The sequence below is a fragment of the Dermacentor silvarum genome, chromosome 4, assembly GCF_013339745.2.
Source record: "Dermacentor silvarum isolate Dsil-2018 chromosome 4, BIME_Dsil_1.4, whole genome shotgun sequence".
Lineage (NCBI taxonomy): Eukaryota > Metazoa > Arthropoda > Arachnida > Ixodida > Ixodidae > Dermacentor > Dermacentor silvarum.
Genome location: NC_051157.2, coordinates 157,571,193 through 157,591,730, shown reverse-complemented (window position 1 = coordinate 157,591,730; position 20,538 = coordinate 157,571,193).

Here is a 20,538-nt window from a genome sequence, read left to right as displayed (position 1 = left end):
GACGAAGTTAGGAAATTTGCAGGCGCAAGTTGGAATACGCTAGCGCAAAACAGGGGTAATTGGAGATTGCAGGGAGAGGCCTTCGTTCTGCAGTGGACATAAAATATAGGCTGATGATGATGATGAAATAGGAGGCATTGTGTTGATTTCATTGCGATAGCAATTATATGGACACGTCAACCGGATTTCTGCCGTCGGCGTCGTCGTCGCCGTGAGGTTCCCTATAAAGTTCAAGGGTGATAAAATCGTAGCCGCGCGCAGCATGCGCGAGCGAAAGCGCGCGCGGGACGCGCGCTATCACGGAGAGCGAACGCACGGCGGAAAGCAAACGCAACCGTCGCGCGAAAGGCCGTTTGGGTATGGGAGGGAGGGAAGCGGGGCGACGCTGTGCTCCGGCACCAAAGGCCTATCTTGCAGCCGGGCGTAAGGGGAACTTGCCACTCAATCTCCCACGCGAAAGAACCAAAGCGAGGAGGCAGCGCGGGTGGTAGGGGGGGGGGGGGGGCGCAGCTTTTACTCTGCCAACAACTGCGCTCGTACTTTGCCCGCGGCTGTGGCGGTCGCCCGCACCGTCTGTTAGCTCCACGCGGCTCTGACATTTTTAGGCGCTGTGCATTTGCCGCTCAGTTTCCGTTGAAGCGATAGACAGCACAAACCTTCGCCCGTAGCAGTGGCTGCGCTTGCTGCCAGCGTTTTGACAGTCGTTGTCTGCGGTCATTAAGTGTGATCTATTCATGTTTGCTTGTGCGCGCTGACACCACGCTTGTTAATTCAGTTAGCAAGCGAATGTGTCCAAGTTTACGCAGCCGATAAAATTACTATCCCTACTCCGAATAGCTCTCTACTAATTTGCTATTGGAAGTGACGCTTAGGCTTTCGGGCGAAACTGCGCACTTTTTTTTCCTCGTAATGGAATGGAGTTTTCTTTCTAGTTCATTCAAATTTTACTCTGATTTACTAGAAAACTCAATTCTATTACGCGGGAAAATCAACACAATGCCTCCTATTCGAGTAGATTCGAATTTTATTCCGGGAGGCGGAATGCCTAAAAACGCCCGCGTACTTGCGTTATAGTTAATGAACCCGAGGTAGTCGAAATTTATGCGGAGCCCTCCACCTACCGCATGCCTCATAATCTGAACTGGTTCTTTCACGTAAAACCCCAGAAAGAAGAAGGATTTTCTGCTCAAGATATCATGTCAGCAGCTCATGCGTACGTCGTACTTTCAGAATTTTTGTAGACAATTTACTTTAAAAACATCTGTTAGTTCAATGTGGCACTTACGCCTGGTGAAAGGCATAGAATAATGAGAAAAACGTTTACTTCAATAGCGTGCGCGTGCGTAAGATACGCACACCATGCATATCTCTTTGTAGTGTGCGCGCTCTGCCAATTGCATCTCTAACCCTTGTTTTTCTGCTAATCCAATATTCATTGTAGCAAACACTGAGCAATACGGCCTTACGTGTCCCGATGATGTCGCTCGCGGACATGCAATGAAAGTCCGCAGGACATGGAAAGGGCGATCCAACAGTCGTGTGATGGCTGTTCGCAGGACGTATTCAACACATCCCCCAGATATCAATGTCTTGGCAATAGATGCCATAGAATACCCACTTCACCTCATGGCACTTACTGGGTACAATCCGCTCTTTTACAGCGGGGCTGTAAAAGTCGAGCTTGGTCCGTGCGCAGCGATGTTCGCAGCAAAGCCAAGTCGGCAGAGGGGCAAGTGTATAGCGAGAGGGAAAGCTCTCGAGGGGGAAGAGAGTATGGCGAGAGGGGAAGAGGGAGGTGAATGGAGAGGAGGACGGGCGGCACAGATGGCAGGGCGGAGTTGAGTGGGAGTGGAGCCAATGCACAGCCACGCCGAGCGCATGTGGTATGACGTTAGTAGTGACGTCAGTGGTCCCTAGTCACATGCGCACTCTCACATAGGCGGGCCTCTTTCGCTCCCTGGACTTTCTCGACGTAGCGCAATGGCGAAGCCTACCGCTAGAACTCCCGAAGAAGCCGCTTGATCGGATCTTCCCCTCAGCACAGCTGTTCATTGGTGTTTGCGATAGCAAAGCCACATCTCATTTTTTTCTTCAATAACGAGTGAAAATCTCCTGTTATTAGCAAAAGAACTCTCTTTAGTGCACTCACAAGATTCTTTCTTTCTGCAGCTGGACCTTAGACTGCGGCTGAGTTAAAATGTATATTCACACAATGTGTCGCTGACGGGCACTTGTCAATTCAGATAACAAGTATTGTTGGTTTAACTTTTTTTGCGAAGCTTTGCTGCATAAACCACTAGTTGATTTATTTATTTTTTAGCTCACGTTGGTAACTGGCATCTTTCCGTCATGATAATGTCTTGCACGGCTCATTAGACGTATACATGGTCGAAAGTATGGGATGTAAACTTCGCGCAAACATGTACTGCACGCAGCCCGGGCCGCTGCTAATGGTCTTTGACATTTCGCTTGCAGCGCCAAATTGATGCACGCAGAGGAAATCTAAAAGCCCCGCTCTCCCGCTGAAAAGCGCCGATTGAAACGACCGGAACAAAGGTTGACTGGTGCGATCTCGGAAGCAATAGTTGGATGTAATGGCTGCATTAAGGAATGCACCAAGCTCATCGACTCCTTTTGCCGAACTCTCTCTCTCTCTCTAGAAACCAAATTCGAGTGTATTTGATAATTCAATGAAGGTGGCGTTCCGAAAACCACCCACCAAAAGCACACTGCTGGCTAACGCGAGGCACTGATTCTCCTCATCCATGAGAACATGCCGCGTTTTCTATGTGATATTTTTCGGATTTGTAATTTCATTGGCAAAAACTGACACTATGGTTATATAAGTTAATAACAACACCCTTTCACTGCCAAGGCTTGTCACTTCGCTGTATGAATATAGAAAAAAAAAACAGGGAACAGGCATTAAGGACTGCAAGTATTTCTCAGAAGATTCGACATCCTGCTTTGAGTTGTCTACGTGTGTCTACATCTGCAGTGTCAAAAGATTAAGAGATGAAGGATATGATCAAAAGCAGGTTATTTATGGAGCCTAAGCAAGCAGACCTGCATTTCAAATCTGCTAGGTGTAATATACTGCATGCGACCAACATGGTACCTACTGTTTATTAACCTTAAGCTACAAAAAAAAAACTGTCTACTGATTCGGGTAAGCCCAATCGAGTAAAAGCTTCCTATGCCATCATATTTACGCCTTTTTTGTCGAAATGTGCACCCCCAAACATGCTTCAATCTTTTCAGTTGCTGCCGTCTACATTTATTGAAAGCACAGCATTCGCTTGAATATTCTGAGTAGTAAGGACAAAAAAAGCAACCTTGAATAAAGCCGAGAACGTATATGTAGGCCTCGAAGATAACTCGATCTTTTGGGTCATTTTCGCAAGAAGAGTAATGCAAAACAATAGTATTTCAAGCGATTACCTACAATTTTTAACGAAACATTTATACGTTGCCTTGTTTCACACTTGATACTTAGCCCTCTTTATAGCATTAGATAACATGAACTCAGGTAACATGAACGAGTGCACCTACTTGTAGACAATTCGTTTCTTAATATAACGCATCATTTATGAACGCTCAATATTTGAATTGAAATTTTCTTTGTAGTTATGATGATTGGCACGACGTGACTGAACTAAATTTGTTAGTAGCTCAACATTTTTTGTTTCTGCAACGTATGCGCCGTGTTTACCAATATATACATAAAACTGAAGGCCTTATTCACAATCGGTCAAAATTTGTGACAAGTATTTTGAATGGCCTGTTCTTCCTTTTGTTTATTTACAAATTGGGAAAAGCTGGGGCAACACCAACGCTACTTTTAGGGGCGAAGCTCCTTATAGCGGCACCCGTTCCGTCCCCGTCGTAGTAGTAGTATTAGTGTGTAACCAGTCTGAGAAAAATGAGAAAAAAATTCCGAAGTTGTGTCCGTAGCGCGGAATCGAACCAGGGACCCCTCGCTTCCGAGCGCGCGGCGTTAGCCCACTACGCCACGAAGCGGACATGGACATACGCACCACGATGGCTATAAATACCCAACATTAACGAAAGGCCGCGTTTCTAGCGCATTTCTAACGCGTTTGTGCTAGCGCGTTACGGCCCGTGTAAGAAGCTGGTGTAAGACGCTGTGGCCTCTCCACCTTACCTTCAACGCGTTTCGACCGCGCTGCCCAAAGCGGTGGCAAGTCAAGTTCAAGTCGAGGAGCGTTTATGAATACGGGGGGTATACTCTCTCAGCAGTCATGTGATGGCGTCGGCAAACGCGGTGCACGTTCCGGCATGTGTAAATGGCTGCGTAAGACGCTGTGGCCGCTCCCCCTTACTAGAGAGTACTGCACGTTTCTAACGCGTTTGTGCTAGCGTCCCCTTAAGCGGGAGATCCGATGATTCCCTCCGGAGCTTCGCCCACTCATCATCATTCACCTCGTGGATCTGCTGTCATTTTTATTTCTTATTTCCGTGTTTTATTCTTTTTTTGCAGCGTAAATTATGAATACGTTCCAGCTTGCCCTTCCTAACTTTCGTGCTTAGTGTATCACTGCAATAGTGCTTTGCTATAATGCAGTTTACCCCTAATAAAGAGACATCATCCTACCAGCCGAAATGGAGTGATGCATTCTCAGGCGCATCGCCTCTGAAGAGACTGCTCTGGGGAGTACACAAACCATTGTTACGTGGTGAACATAGTGTCCGCGTTCGTTCAATATTATATCAAGCAGCCGTCGGAAAGTATGTCGCTCATTCCTAATGCAAGACGCTGCGCTTGCTCGAAGTTAAGTTTTCTTGTTCACTCAGTATGTTCGTATATTGCGAGGCCACCGCTACAGGCACTACACTTACCAAAGGAACGTCGAAAGAGTGTTTCATTATTCATCTGGCGTATTTCCTCGGTTCTGATAATGATCCGACATGTCTATCAGTTCTGATGAATTCCAAGGTATCGCAAGTGCATTTAACAACAAGAATTTGTATCATGTCTTAAAGCATAAAATGTTCTCTTCTATAGACGTTTCCATCTGAAAGAGCGAGAGCATCCTCTCTGCACTGGGGCGGGGAAGTACTTAGGCACACGCAGCAGCTCCTGCACTGATTTTTCACCGGGGTCGACGTGCAATATGCACAGCCCACTGTGCATTGTGGCAACGCCCATGACGTTCCCGCTGAAAAAGTATAGATTCAGCCACAAGCGTACGTTTTGATTTAATCTTTTATTTATATATTTATTATTGCGATAGCAATTATATGGATACTCAAAGCGGATTTCTGCCGTCGGCGTCCCCGTCGCCGTGAGGTTCCGTATGACGTAAAACGGCGATGAAATCCGCGCTGCGCGCCGCGTGCTTTATGTGCGCGTGAAAGCGCGCGAGGGAGGCGCGCTATCACGAAAAGCGAACGCACGGCGGAGAGCAAACGCGCGTGCTGCGCCGTGCTCCCGGAAGGGCTGCAGAATTAAGCGCCTGTTTCCTCCTTTACAATCATCATATATAGAGAGCAAACGTGACTTCCGTCGCGCGAAAGGCAGTGGGGAGGGGGGGGAGGTGACGTATAGCTGCGGCACCAAATGCGTATTTATATAAAAACGTTGCGAGGCCAGAAGGTGGTAAAGACTTCCGACGCTGCTCGACGAGTCTCGACGAGGATAAGGACCACTTTCAATGAAAAGATAACTGTGCTGTGTACCGCATTGTTATTTCATATTTGTTCTATGCAGTCACCACGTTACATATATAATAATATATTGAATAGAACGCAGCGAACCCTCGCGAAGAAGAGACAGCAATGACTTTATTAAAGGTGCTGACGACAGTATACAAGAATGAAAAGAAAGCTTCAGAAGCAAATATTTTACTTGATATCAGGAAACAGTTTAGTTGAGCAGGCCAAGGACTTTTTAGAACTGATAGCCAGTGGTCTTCTAGCCAAACACATCGGCTGTCAATAGAATGCAAATGAAGTCAAAAGTGGCTAGAAATTAGAAAGAGCGATTACTTTTAATAAAGTTTCAGAAGTAAGTTGGAGCTGTCTGGCGCGAAACTAGGATAGCTCTAACGCAATCGCTGGGAGAGGCTTACGTGCTGCAGTATATCAATTTTTCCCCTCCAATGAAAGAACGCAACTTCAAGTATTTATTTGAAAGAAGCGTGATGCCTCCAGCATAGACTGTTTTCTGTTTATTGTGCAAGTATCATTCTATCATTGTCGTTTGCTTCCGCGTGGATTTTTTGAAATATAAATGTACCTACAACGTAAATACTTTCATGTGCTCATATTGTGCGTAAAACTTCCGGGTCTCCCAATCCGTAAGTTATTGGTGTAGCTGAAGGCGTAATCACCTGGTCAGTCTTTTTGCGTAGTAGAATATCAGTGCGCCCAACGACATATTGGTGAGCTTTAGGGAAATTCAATTCATTGTGCAGCAAGATGCCCCCGACCCACATTTTCTGCTCGTTTAATTCAAGATTTTTGGGCTCTTAGTAGAACGAAGATATTGGTAGAGGAATATCAATTACTGATGAAAAACCTCCCTTCAAATATTAACATGTGGCCTCTCTTGATACATTTGACCCTAGGCCATTTGCTAGCGGAGAGAAACCGAGCGTGCAAGTAGTACCTCATTAGCCTATAGCTTTTCAGCGTAGAGGACGTCTGCGCACGCGAAGTGACCTGCCGGCGTCACTGTTTCCGTTTGTGAAGCACGGTGCTATGCTGCTCGGCTCTGGGCAGTTCTCCTTGGAGTTAGCATCGGTGGTGGTATTGGAAGCTGGATGTGCAGCGTTGTACTCCACAACGATCTGTGCTCATTGTAATCACATCCGTTCGCTTGCAACTGCACGCCACCCAGCTTCTTCGGTTATCCGTACTGCTACGAGCATTTATTTCTATTCTTATGCATCAAACTTACACTTTTTGCTTTTACCCAGAAACTGGAGATGTCCTGAAATTGCCTCGAAAACGAGATCAATATTTTAACCTTATTTGGCATCTCGAGAGAGAGAGAGAGAATAAACATCTTTAATGTATAAATGCAGCTTTGGAGAGGCGTCCTCATTCCAGGATGCCTTGAGCTCGGGCCACGTCCTGGGCCCTCGCAATCAGCCGTTGCTGATCTTCGAGGTCGGAGCTGGCCAAGGCTCTCTCCCAAAGCTCGTTGGTGTGGTAGGGGTGCACGACAGACGAATGCAGCCGCATTCGTCTGTCGTGCTTTTCATGGCACATGCTGTGCCTTCTATTGGTGCCGCTGCGAAGTACGCGTGTGGCTGGTGTTGGATTCCGCCGAACAGTGGAGCAATTTCAAAGAATAATTTTTGTCACTGAAGAGCGGCCAATACTCATTCGTACATAAACATTTACTCCAGCTGACATCAAAGACGATCGTTTAGGAGCATCTCGAGTAATCGTCTCTAAGGTGTCGCTTCTATGACTGGTATGAGAAGCACATGTCTCCATGTGACTCGTTTCCGACGCCGTAATGAGAAAGTTGGTTTGCGTACAGATAATTGTTCCTACATGGTAATACGTTGCAAATCGATTCTGCGGACTCCTATCAGATGGAGCAAGTATCATGAAAGGGAGGAAGTGTCCTGAATATTGTCATCCACCCGAATGCAGCACGAAGCTACAATTCAAACCCATACTGTTTTTTTTCGGAAACACGTACGCTTCAATGTTGAGCGAAAATTTGTCGTCGTTAGGGAATTGAACCCGGGACTCACGCCCTACCATCTGAGGCAACCAGGAGGCTTGGAGCGCCAGGGCGCATTATTGGGCAACTCGAAGCACACTGACACTAAATATGGCAAATCAGTTCTGCGGAATCCGGCAAGGTGGAGTAAGTATACTGAAATGAATAAATCGTCATCCGCCCGAATGTAGCGTCGTGCTAAGTTGGGTTAGGTGGCAACCTTTCTGTTTAATAATAATATCCTAAAGAATATCTTACGTGGCATGCGCTATCGAATGTGCTATCGAATGTCTTGAACACCTTGTTTCACTGGTGTAAAAAATTAATGAGTTAGAACACCACCGCTAGAAGCCTAAAATATTGACAGTACGAACTTGCGAATAGTTCATGAGCGTTTTCATTCCCGCTGGACCTAAACAATATCCTAACAAGCATTCACTGATAAGTTTCGTCATCCGATCTCTTTGGCAAACTGAACTTCTGTCGTTTCTTTCGGATGGAGGGCGAGAACTAAAAAAAAAAGCTTCCAAAGCGGCAAGAAAGGCAGTGGCGTTTCTAAAGGCAGGTTACCTAACACTTGAGATACAGGAGTGCCCTAAAGAGAACAAAATGATAACTTTCGTGGCTCATAGGTGCAAGAAGGAACATTACCAGGAGCAAATATTAAGAACTTTATTAGAGTAAAATTTCTGGCGCTGTAAAAGTTGTCTAATTCTAAATTCTAATTGCCGCTCTAGGATTCCGTATACCACGCAATCCAGTTTAGGTTTTTCATCTGTTCTACTCTACGTGTTCTTCGCAGAGCAATAGCACTCTCAGATCGCTAGTTTCCTTGTTTGATGGCACATGGTGTGGTGGAAATTTTTATATACCATAGTTAGTATAACTCCCTATGCAATATAATCTTTAAAACACCATTTATACCACGAACAGTGATGTCTCTGGTGATAGAAACAGATGAATTCACGAAGCGTTGTCGGGATGTGTCGGCGGCGAAATTTTATTTGTCACATGTTGCTGTAAAAAACCAGCCCATCTCCTATCGAGAAAAGGGGGGTAAGCAAAGGTTGTGTGTGTATCTGACCTTCGCGGTGATTTTCTTTCTTTCTTTCTTTCTATCTATCTCTCTCTTTCTTTCTTTCTTTCTCTCTCTCTGTCTTTCTCTGTTTTCAGTTCTTTTTTCTCTCTCTCTTTCTTTCTCTCCCTCTGTCCTTTTCTCTCTCTTTCTCTCCCTCTCTTCATTTTCTCTTTCTTTCTAACTTTCTTTCTCTCGTTCTTCCTTTCTGGCTCTCTTTCTTTCTCTCTTTCGCTTTTTCTTTTTTGTCCCTGGTGTGTGCCATTGAGCTTGGACCTTTACTGCACTATCGCCAGGATCGGCCCACTTTTCAGCGTGACACCGCCACCACCACCACCACCGCCGACACTTGTGAGCCTATAAAGCGTCGCTTAAAAAGACAACTAACACCCAAAACATCCACGCAGAACTCATCGCATGATGAATGTTGACGGCAATGTAATTATCAAAGACGCAATGACACACTCTATTGCCGACGCCGAAACGTGTATGCAGCCGCATTCGTCTGTCGTGCTTTTCATGGCACATGCTGTGCCTTCTATTGGTGCCGCTGCGAAGTACGCGTGTGGCTGGTGTTGGATTCCGCCGAACAGTGGAGCAATTTCAAAGAATATTTTTTGTCACTGAAGAGCGGCCAATACTCATTCGTACATAAACATTTACTCCAGCTGACATCAAAGACGATCGTTTAGGAGCGGCGCAGACCAAGTGACATTTATCCAGTGCCCCAAGTCGGCATCAAAGAGGTTCAGTAAACAGTGGCCAATACTTAGTGTCATATACCCAGTGACTCGATATGGTTCGATGGATCATCTCGAACCCTATTCCCTCAGCCATGCAGCTTGACCAGACCATGCAGCAAATTGGCACACGCAGGAAAGCACGCATGCACGCATGGCAGGCTGGTAGGCAGGCAGGATCGATCAGGGTTTGATCCCGACCACGGCAGCCGCATTCGGGTGGCGGTACCATGCAAAAAAAATGGAGGACGCTTAAGCTTCGCTCTTAAGAGTAGAAGGCGATCGCATTCAAAGATCCCTGACTGCTTCTCACGCTTTCCGACAACACAGGCGGCGAACGCTATGCACGAAGGAGAGCTTGCTGGTATAAACGCGGTCTCTTACGTGGGGCGATCCCGAAGATATTGCACAGCCGCGCCAAAGAAATTGTATAATATTCAGGTTTCCGTTTTTGTTTTGTACTTTTAATATTTCTGTCTGAGAAGATTTAACATAAGAGGCATGCGCTGTGGTTGTCTTGTTTCATGACGTTTGTTTGTGGATTGTCATTCTCAAAATTCCGAGGAATAGCTTTTCAAGAATGCAAGACAAGGTATGAGCAACATTATTGATATAATAGTGTGGCAATATAACCCGAATATACCGCATATCAAATAAGAATCCGTGGCATATACATGTACCTAAACATATTCGGAGGGTCCTGCGTGGTTGGGGATGATTTTCTCCACCATCCGCCGACATCGCACGCGGACGTCGGTTTCCGACGCCGAATTTTCTGTGATACGGGCCGTTAACGCTATCGCGTTAAAAATGTTCGTGTGCATGGATATAGGTGAACGCTAAATACTCCCAGATGGTCAAAGTTATTCTGGATCCCCCCGCTACTAAGTTCCAATAATCAAATTGTAGGTTTCGCACGCAAAGCCCAATAATGCAATTCAAGTTTAAAACTTCTGCCCCGATCCGATGCGTCGTCTGAGGCAATGACAGAGGTAACCTCACACGCTTGATCAATATCGAACAGTTACCAAGCCTACAACAAACACGCCTTTCTGCTTGTTATGCTTAATACGTAGACAAACACCAACAGTGAAAACATGTAACGTTTGTGATCAGCTCGCCACTCTCGTATTGCACTTAACGCTAAAGAACTTAAGCATTCGCCGTAAAGATCACCGCCAATTTTCGTCAATTGACTAAAACAGCAGCAAAAGCTTCGCTTACACCGATTCCCACAGTGTGTGGGATCCAAATATATTTTTGTTTCGTCACCACGACTACAGCAGACGCCCACGGTCTCATTACAGGCTGGATGAATTGGTTGCGTAGCATTTCATCGACTTGTTTATTTATGGCTTCTTGTTCCCGCGTCGACAATTGGTACGGGCTCCGAGGGAGTGGCGGAGCGAAGTCTTCGGTTATTATGCAATGCTCAGCAACTCCGGACATCTACAGCTGTCCGGATTTGAGGGCTGTCCCATGCAGTCTTCAGTTTCAATCTTCTTGAAGGTGAATGATCCACTGACGAAGGAACAGTCGACCCCTGTGAGTGTGCAAGAGCTATGACATCGTGGCCGTCGAGGAGCACGTCGACGTCTCTGGTTTTTCTTCTTGCATAGCAGTTAGGTCTCGGCGTCGGGCCATGACTGGGGCGCATTGTCAAGCTGTTGCTACGTCTCGTAGCCATGTCTGCTGTAGGTGGCGCAGTCTTGGCTTCCAGGCCTCGTTCAGGTGGCGGCGTGTGGTTGCTTTGTTGTCAAGCTGAATCTTGAAGCGTCGTCGTAGGTGGTGCAGGAGGATTTTCGGCATCTCGACGAACAGCCACCGCTCCTCTATCGGTTGCTGCTCTTAGTATTTACGATATGGCATAACTGACCAACCACGGTTTCGGCCAGTGTAAGGTCGGCACTGCGGTGAATGGTAGCGGCCAGGCGACGGTGAGTGGGAAGATCGTCTGCTGAATATGCTGAATGTTGTGACTTGGTGCGGCTGAAGCGTCTTTACACTGTAAATAAATTTGAGTCGTCATCAAATGACCTCTTTGCCACTTTAATTTTTGCGGCGCAGTAGTGCGTTGAAATCTGCAGGGCTTGGTCCCTCCTATTTAAATTTCCTCCTTCTAGTGCCGTTCTACACTACGCGTGCCCTGAAAGTCTCACTTTCTGAAGCCTCGAGCGTTGAGCGCGGTAAATAAACTCAGTTATTTGACTGTTTATGATTCGAACGCTAAGAAATGCGGCATTCTTAGTTTACACACAAGATAATAGTTGATAAAGTTGAAGTATTTTTGATGTCAAGCACAAGGTAAAACGAATCGCCTTGAAGGAAACAAAAGAATCCTCTATATTCCAAGAGCGTAGTTGAAGACTTAAGGCAATCTACATACGCGTAAATAAACCGCTACCTGTATTTCCGAATTATAAACGATTCAGCGGAGCGCCCAGTGAGTTTGAAGATTGGACGCCAAAGTCGCTTGCGTTGCTTAACAGCCTCTGATGTGACCATTGGCAAATAAGATGATAAATATACCACACAGACAAAATGAACAAATATACAAAAACCAGAAAAAGCAGCAAACAAAAGACGACGCCCGAATTCGTGCTAAGCAAATACCAAACAAGTGATGAACGTATTAATCGGAAGCACTGGCACAGCAAAAAAAAAAAGAACCGACACCTGTGCGTGAGAAGCTTTCGCTTACTTTTCCCACGAGACATCTGGAGCAAACACGCCTGAGTGGGCAACATTTCCGCTCCGCAACTTCTTGTGTGTGGGTGACGGATGACTTTGCAAGCGCCGGCTACACCACTCTATCAATTGACCCGTGCTTGGGCTGGCATGACGTCCTTCACTGTCCGCCACCAATAGAAGGTTTGCACCTCTACGAAAAGAAGCGGAAAACAACTAGACATTCACTGTTGCTTTTGGCCAGATAGACGGTAATGCATTGTTTATTTTGGACCCTTTCTCATGTTATATCTGTGCCTAGCGCCACCACACGAAAAGAGAAGTTAAAGACGTTTGGGAGGATGGACCGTTCGTATACATACATTCGTCTGGACTATTGAGAAGGACTGGCATTGAATAATCAATATAGCGAACTGCAATGCGGTAGTATCATTAGCCGTTAGCGAAGCTTTTTATAAGAATCTACACATGATTTTCATGAGGTTACGCTCAAATTCTCATAGCTGCGTGAACAGGCGGTGTACCGAAGGCTTAAATTACAGGGCGTGAGGTTGTGAAAATAATGAATATAGAGAGGGCAATGGTAACGACATTTACTCAAGCTGTCTGTTATTGGTCACCTACAACAGGACATCCTTGGGCGCGCTGGATTGCTGTGGGGAACTAGTCGATGTAGGTTCCACAGAAAATAGAGAAGACGGGCAGCCCAGCGCTCAGGTTCGGTCTGAATTTGAATGTTAAGGGAGCCCATTTACGAATGAAATATCCGCTGATGTCACGCTCGGAAAACAAAGTCGAGCACCACAAAAAAATTAATGAAAGAAAGACACAGGCATAGAAAAGAAGGCGTACCCAACGTCCCCAAACCAGCATGATCTACCCTAAGCGAGTGATCAGCAGAGCTATTTCAAGGACAACAATAAACGGTTGCTTACAGATCACCGTGTTTCGTCACGCATTTGATTAGCTCAGTTATTTCACTTGCCACTCACACTCTCCCGCTTTGAATAATCTTGGCAAATGCACTGTAGTTTAGCCGCCTTGCTAGAATTAAGCCACATGCAGCTGCTGCAAAACGGAGTACACATGACAGTGGAGTTGAAATGTTCTTAGGTAATTTTGTGCAGTGTGTCGTTCAAAAGAACCAAAAATATTATGCATATCCAATGCACATTTACAAATCATAGTCAACTAAACCGCCGTAAAGCGGTTACAGTTTGCTTTTAAATTATAAATAAATTGTAGGGTTTTGTTGCAAAACGTACGATCTGATTATGAGGAACGCCATAGTGGGGCGGGCGTGAAAGAGCTGCTGCGGATTAACTTTGACCGCTTAGGGTTTCACGACATGCGTGAACGTTTACATCGGCCAGACTGAATGATGCGTGAAGGACCACATTAGGAAGCAAGTACTAAATGTGAAGAACCGGGTAAGTGCGCATATTTGGTTGTGCACGTTACTGCATATTGGTCGCCGCTTTTGGAGACATTAATTCGCTGGGCAAGAGCAAATGCGGCAAGTGTCGGCTGAGCTTCCAGGTGTTTCTCATAAAACATTATGCCTCATCATGTATCAGGGCTTTCCTAGTGGGCTCGAAGCCTTCGGAAAAAAGAAATGGGGAGTCTATAGCATACTTCGTAAACTAATGCGTGAAAGTCCCGAACCCTTTACGAGTCGAAGACGCGAACTCTCTACACCGACGCCGTAGCACACATGCACAAGTCTGCTCTTCTTCTAAGAAGTTTCTACGCGCAGATGGGGAATGAAATATGCCTAGCGCATTCTCCTCACCGTGTTTGTAAAGAACTGAGCAAAAACTCAACGACGTCAACGAGTTGATAGCTTCATTCAAGGCCGCGTTCCTCTCGCGTGCACTCGTTCAAGAAGGTGCTGTCTGATTTGCTCCTTCCGGCGGAGCCCATCATCACGTGCTGGGGAAAACTGCTAGTAGCTCTTGAGTATTACAAGTGCTACTTTTTTCTGTAAAGGCAGTTATCAATGGCTTCTCAGGTGACAGAAATGCTTCATTCAGGAACCCTCAAGCTGCCCTATGTCATGATAGCTTCAAAGCAGACCTCGCTTACTTGTGCGCCAACTTCATGTTCCTCGCAAACATTGTGAAGAAGTTTACATGTTCGTGCGAAACTACAAGTAGGATTGATGCGCTAATTCTGAATGGACAGCAACGAATCACCGGCGCTTCGAAAGGACCAGAAACCGTAAAGGTAGCAGTTAATTTGCAATCGGTCTTGGTCTAGAACATCTGAAAGAAAGAAACATATTTAAAGAAACATCTGGTGGTCTTGCTGGTGAGCACTGTAGGATCCCGGTGTCGGTTACGCCATCTTCTGATCGCAAGTACAACCTCGCTCCAATAACACCTGTCGATGTCGAGCGTTCCTCCTCGGCATACAAGCTTGTTCTCAGCGACAACAGGCACAATATTGAATCCAAGAATGTGAAGATGGGGCTGGTCTGCTATTGTTCTCACAATTATCGTCGTTAATTTAGACTATGTTCAACGCTTTTTCCTGGCCAGATTTATGCATTTATGAGCAGTTGTATCCTCGTTACTAGGAGAATGCTCAAACCCAACTAGATTTTCTCGCAGCGTTTGACCATCCGACATGCCTCTGCAGTTGTTTGATATGACTGCAGTGTTGAGGAACCGACGGCGAAATATCGCTGGATAACTGCATTCTTTTGCGCCCTAAAATGCACACGCCCGACAAGTCATAAAATACGTTTTCAAACATCCTCTTCAAGAGTGGGGGACTGTATTCAGCAAAGTGGGAACGTCTTGCCTGTAGAATCCAGGTAAAATAACTTTTGTGTGTGAGAGAATTGTCAGCTTTGTACCTAACAATCGTCACGTAACATATTCATTTGAAATGCGTAAGCATTTCTATGCCTACCCAACCAGGAAATTCATCCGTCCGTCCGTCCGTCCGTCCATCCGTCCTCTCGTCCATCTGTCCCGTAATACCAGCGGTTTCAAGTTAGGGTCCGCAGCAGCACGCGAATTGACCTTCGGGCTGGCTCTCGCTTCAGCGAGAACCAAGTGACAAAGAACACAGTGCACACGAACCTATAGGCACTAGGCGCAGTTGGTCCCCATGGCAGATTACTTTCAAGACAGGGCCCGCGCGGCCGCGTCGAACGCGGCCGCCGTCGGAGCAATGTCGCTCATGGTTCGTGATGTTTCGACGCGGATGACTAAGTCACTAAAGAGTCATAGCAGCTTATAACAATGATGATGATTTATTGGCATCCTCTTTAAAACGCGGCGATGACAAATAGCCTGCTTGATTTAATGAGGCATGCTACGTAACGTCGTCAGCGCACCTGGTGCCACCACCTAAAATAGTTTGCTTGCGTCATCACTTCACTTTGCGCCGCCGTGCGCATCTGTTCCTGTCACCGTAGCGCTGTCGTTTATACTGGTCGGACCAAGTTTAATAAGGTCGATAATGACACCGGGCTGCGTGGAGATGAGCAAGTGGCCCACTCCTACTTAGACAACCCTCAGAGGAGTTTCTGCGTGATATTTTTTTTTGTAAACCGCTGTCCTCTTTGCGCTTATTGTTTGTGTCTTCTTTTGTTGCGTCATAATTTATTTGCAATAGGTAGACATAAACTATAGATTATTTCAATTAGTACTTGCCAACATTTCATGCATTCTTTTTTCCTATCGGTTTCAGTTATGTAACGTCTCGAGCAAGTGACAGCGGCCATTCTACATGAATGTCAGCCGTGCGCTGGTCGAATTAAGCCAACTGTCCCGTCACTTATTCAGTATATTAAAACAATTTCAAGGATATGTTCTACTGCTGGCGCCTTTGTATAATCTCAAATCATCAAATTTCCTCTTTTCCTATTCTAGATGTACGTCGTGTTCGTCTTCGTATGAAATTATTAGCATTTTATTGGTAAAATGTATGGTGGCTTTACTTAAGAAGTTGAACGCCTAAAACTCTGTATTGCCTGCCTATTTCTGTCCCCTAAAATGAACGTTTTTAATGTCAATCAGTTCACCCTCTAGCCATTACCGTATCTCCAAATTTCTAAGTCGCCTCAGCCTCAAGCAGCATCACTCAAAAGAATAGATTGGCACACATCCTCAGTTCTCATGTTCAAGTGACATCGAGTAAGCTGACATTTCCCAATCAATCTGTAACTTTTGTTTATGAGAGTTGCAACTAGCACTCTTGCACATTTCACATGACGTTTATCTAAGTCTATTCGGGAGTCATGAGGGTATTGCAGTGAAACTAAAGGTCTGACACCTATTCCTAAACTCCCAAAAGTCATCCCTCTCAGATATGTGGTAAATACGAATGCAAGTCCACAAAATATGGCACGTTTTCAGTTGTCAGAAGTGTACCTGCCGCGGCGGGTCAGTCAGCTAAGCCACTGCGCTCCTGAGCACGAGATCGCGGGATCGAATCCGGGCCGCGGCTGCCGCATTTCGATGGAAGCGAAATCAAAAAACGCCCATGTGCTTGCGTTCTAGTGCACGTTAAAGAACCACAGCTGGTCAAAATTAATCCGGAGTCCTCCACTACGGCGTGCCTCATAATCATAACTGGTTTTCGCACGTAAAACCCCACAGAAGAAGACAAAGAAATTGTCAGAAGTGTGCTTTAAAGCAAGTGCGTCAACGATGCATGAAATATTAGTGCACCTATGTGTAGCCACTCCCCCCCCCCCCCCAAAAAAAAAGAAAAAAAGTCGATAAAGTCACATTTTCATAATATAAATAGGAAATGCGGTTGACGGTGAGCAGGCATTCTGCCACTGCTGCTCTCCGTACGCATAGCTGACAAACTTCCTGTTGCTTCAGTTTTTTTTTTGTTCACACGTACATCGCAATACGACCTGGTTGTTTTGGAGTAGTTTCTCAATATGCCTTTCGGGTACGCGTAATATCAGAGCTCGTTTGTGAAGCCGCAACATCCTCCTGTTCTATTGAGCTGGCGAGATCTTGCTTGGGCTTTTTTATCCGCAAACCAATCGCCACACAGAAGCCTCGACAAAAAATAAACGTTTCTCAGTTCCTTTTGAACCCTTATTCTCGGTGACTCGTTTCAGTTATGCGCTAGCTAATTCGTGTTAGATTGTTGTAATACAGCGGAGCGTTTATACGCTAGGTTCTGGCGGTTTGTGTTTATGTGCGTAGGCAAAAAGATGGCGGCCATCCCAGAGCTCATCACCGGCTGATCCCGGTTATAAATACGGTGAAAAAAGCCTATCGTTGGGTATGCCCCAGCTGCGTTTAATTGCGAGTTGTGTCAAAACATATTGTGATAAAAAATATCGCAATTAAAATGCGACACCGGAATAAACCGTTTTGTATCGATTACAGTTAGACGTCACGGGCTCTATAGGCAAACCACGTACCCTTATCTCAGTTCACTTGCACCAGTGCAGTAGGTAAGCCGCGTGCTGTGAGGACTGCGGAAGAACAGCACGCCTATGAAGAACACCGTCGTGAACAGAAGCGGGAATGTGCGCAGCGACAGCGGGCGCACGTAATCCCCCCTACCGACTCCACTACTTTCGTAATTGTGGGTAATTTCAACATAGACGTGTCTTGGCAAGACGAGAAGTGTTTCGTGTCGTTTCTGTTGTAACGCTTCTGCATTAAATGTTACACAAACATCAGTGTGCCCACAACACGTCATCGGTCGTCTATAGACCCGACATACAGCTCCGCTGGTTATTCGCCTTCACAGAGTCGAATGGCTTTAATTTTTTCAATTCATTTAGAACGGAATCACTTTCAGTGACTATCGTATATCAGTGGTTTATCGACGGAATTGCCGACACAAAAAGAGATCGCGGTGCAGTAACCATACGCGCAACGAGCATCACGGCTAACCAAGGACTGAAATTCGAAATCTTCGCGATGGCACAAACAGTGCCGCATTTAATATCTTTTGACATATCAGTGACACCGATCTGCTGATGCAGCCAAACCATGACAGATCTCATGTGAAACCACAGAAGTCATGTGCTCTTTATAAACAAACTTATAAATGCTTGGTGTATTTATGAGAAACCCTAACCAGCAAGAACCAAACCGCTTGAGCAGCTCGTCGGCACACTTCTCTATTTATATTGTTACGAGACTGCGCGCAATAGGACAAAGATGACGTTGACCATTTGGGTGAAGACGACGACGATTGAAGAGATTGTCTTTCGGCCATCTTGGCAGTGCTACAGCCCGCTGTAGATATTTTGTAAATATATTTTCAGTTACACCGTTTCCCGTGACATTTTGGTGGAAGTGCTGGGGTACTACTCAAGACGGAACTCTGTAGCGGACGTGTCCTGGCAAGTTCCACCGTGTCAACAGGTGGGGATATTGCGTCAAGCGCACCACCGGCACCACAGCCAGTGATCTTGATCCAACCCCGCGACCCAAGATCTTTTTGCGGCACCGACAACGTCGACGTTGATGACTGGATAAGGAATTATGAGCACGTCGCAACCAACAATCGGTGGGACCCGACAGTGACACTCGCTAATGTGGGTTTTTACCTGAGTGGCACAACACGCGTCTGGTTTGACACTCATGAAACGGAGCTGACCAGCTGGGATCTATGTAAGCAGAAGCTTCGTGACCTATTTGGCAAACCAATTGGCCGCCAGAGCGCCGCTTCGAGAGATCTCTCCTGTCGCGCCCAATCTCCCACGGAGTCGTACGTGTCGTACATCCTTGACGTTATCGCCCTTGCCGCCGAGTTGATGCCACCATGACCGAGGCGGACAAAGGAAGTCACTTCCTAAAAGGCATTGCTGATGATGCTTTCAACTTGCTGGTCTTTAAGGACTGCTCGACCATTGAAGACATTATCAAGGAATGCCGGAATTTTGAAGCACTCAAGAGTCGCCGCATCGCCCAACAATTCATGCGGCTTCCAAACACGGCCGCTACATCGTCCTGCGCAGACGTTCAGCCTCCCAGTCAGCAACCGACCACCGATAGCCTTGTCCGCATCGTTGGTCGTGAAATTGAGGCGGCGTCGCCACCTTCCTATTTCGCACGCCCTTCCGACGACTCCCGACCGACAGTCTCTTTAATCCAAGCCGTCATGAGGGAAGAGCTGGCTAACGCAGGACTCCAGCCTGTTGCATCCCTGCCTCACCCTCGGGTCAATGCTGTTCTTCCGTCTTACAGAAATACAGCGACGTTGCGCCGCTATCGTGATCCGGCCCAGTGGAGAACCCAGGACGATAAGCCGATATGTTTTCAGTGCCATGGCGTTGGACATATTTCCCGTCACTGCCGGTATCGCCAACCTTCCTCCCCTCGCTCATTTTTTGACACTCGCCGCGACGACAATCGACCCCTGCAGTTTCCCGCTCGTAACAGCTCACCGCTCCGAGACGCTCCTGTACCAACCCGCAGCTCCAGCCGTTCACCTTCTCCGCACGACAGTCGTTCCCGGTCCCCTCTGCCCCGCCGCTATTCATCGCCGCACCCCTCTTGCCGCTCATCCCAGGAAAACTGAGCAATGCAGCTCCCGGAGGTAACGCTGCATTGGACCCACGTCCTTAAAAGCCTCTTTTGACCTTGCCCACGCACGAGAACCAACTTGCCGTAGAAGTGGATGGCCTACCCGCTACCGCCCTTTTCGACACCGGTGCACATATTTGTGTCATGAGCTCTGATCTCCGTGAACGCTTACACAAAGTGCTCACACCTGCAGAGTCCCGCGTTGTGCGTGTCGCTGACGGTGGAGCTCCAGCCGTGCTTGGAATGTGCACCGCACGCGTGAGCGTCGCTGGCCGCCACACGTCCGTGTTGTTTCATGTTCTTCGCCACTGCCCTCATGACGTAATCCTTGGACTTGATTTCTTGACTGACCACTCCGCTGTAATTGACTGCTCGGCCGGTGTCGTTGAACTTGACTTTCCCGCTTCACTAGACGCTTCTGACGTAGTCCAGAGCCAGCTCTCTTTTGCCGAGTTTGTTCGTTTGCCACCCCAAGCACTCACCTGTATTGTCGCTGTACCTTGCCCCAGTGTACCGGATGGTGACTATGTGGCTACTCCGTCTACTAGTGTCCTTTTGTCGCATAATATTTCATTTCCCCACACTGTTGTGACTGTTGCGACAAACCAGACTTGCCTGCCCCTCTTGAACTTCGGACTCTGTCCTCAAGTTCTTCCCCAAGGCATAGTTTTGGCCACCCTGTCACCATCAGATGAGTCCCAGATTTCATCGCTGTCACCTGATCCTACGTCAGCAATTTTGTCCGCCGACGCGCCCAAGAGCGCTATCACAAAGATGATTGCCCCGGACCTTCTGCCCTCCCAAGTCGAC